Source organism: Nomia melanderi, unplaced genomic scaffold, assembly GCF_051020985.1.
Source record: "Nomia melanderi isolate GNS246 unplaced genomic scaffold, iyNomMela1 scaffold0014, whole genome shotgun sequence".
Lineage (NCBI taxonomy): Eukaryota > Metazoa > Arthropoda > Insecta > Hymenoptera > Halictidae > Nomia > Nomia melanderi.
Window position 1 is genome coordinate 1,672,206 of NW_027475130.1, and position 955 is coordinate 1,673,160.

Sequence of the window (955 nt, forward strand, 5' to 3'; positions counted from 1 at the left end):
CTGTAGGAGGCCCTGGCGCATGAATCTGTGCAGCGGGAACGACGTCGGGCCACCAGGGGCCGAGAAAATTACAGATATTCGGAATCCGTCACCCAAGGTCATGTAAAAATCCAGCATATATCTGGTGATATCTCGGGTGCTATTACACATAGCGCAATAAACCAAAGTGAATTGTCTGCAGGAAGCCCTGGCGCATGAATTTGTTCAGCGGGATCGACCTCGGACCACCAGGGGTCTAGAAAACCACCGAAACGTGGGGCCGGGCACTCAGGGTCAGGGAAAAATCCAATATACATCTGGTGATATCTCGGGTGGTATTAGAGATAGCGCAATAAATCAAAGTGAATTATCTGCAGGGGGCCCTGGCGCATTAATCTGTATAGCGGGAACGACCTCGGACGACCAGGGGCCGAGAAAACCACCGTCTCATGGGGTCGGACACTCAGGGTCAGGGAAAAATCCAATATATATCTGGTGATATCTCGGGTGCTATTAGAGATAGCGCAATAAACCAAAGTGCATTGTCTGCAGGAGGCACTGGCTCATGAATCTGTGCAGCGCGATCGACCTCGGACCACCAGGGGCCGAGAAAATCACCGTCTCATGGGGCCGGACACTCAGGGTCAGGGAAAAATCCAATATATATCTGGTGATATCTCGGGTGCTATTAGAGATAGCGCAATAAATCAAAGGGAATTATCTGCAGGGGGCCCTGGAGCATGAATCTGTGCAGCGGGATCGAGCTCGGACCACGAGGGACCGAGAAAACTATCGACACATGGGGCCGGACACTCAGGGTCGGGGAAAAATTCAATATATATCTGGTGATATCTCGGGTGCTCTTACAGATAGCGCACTAAACCAAAGTGAATTATCTGCATGGGGCCCTGGCGCATGAATCTGTGCAGCAGGAACGACCTCGGACCACCAGGGGCCGCGAAAACAACCGTCTCAT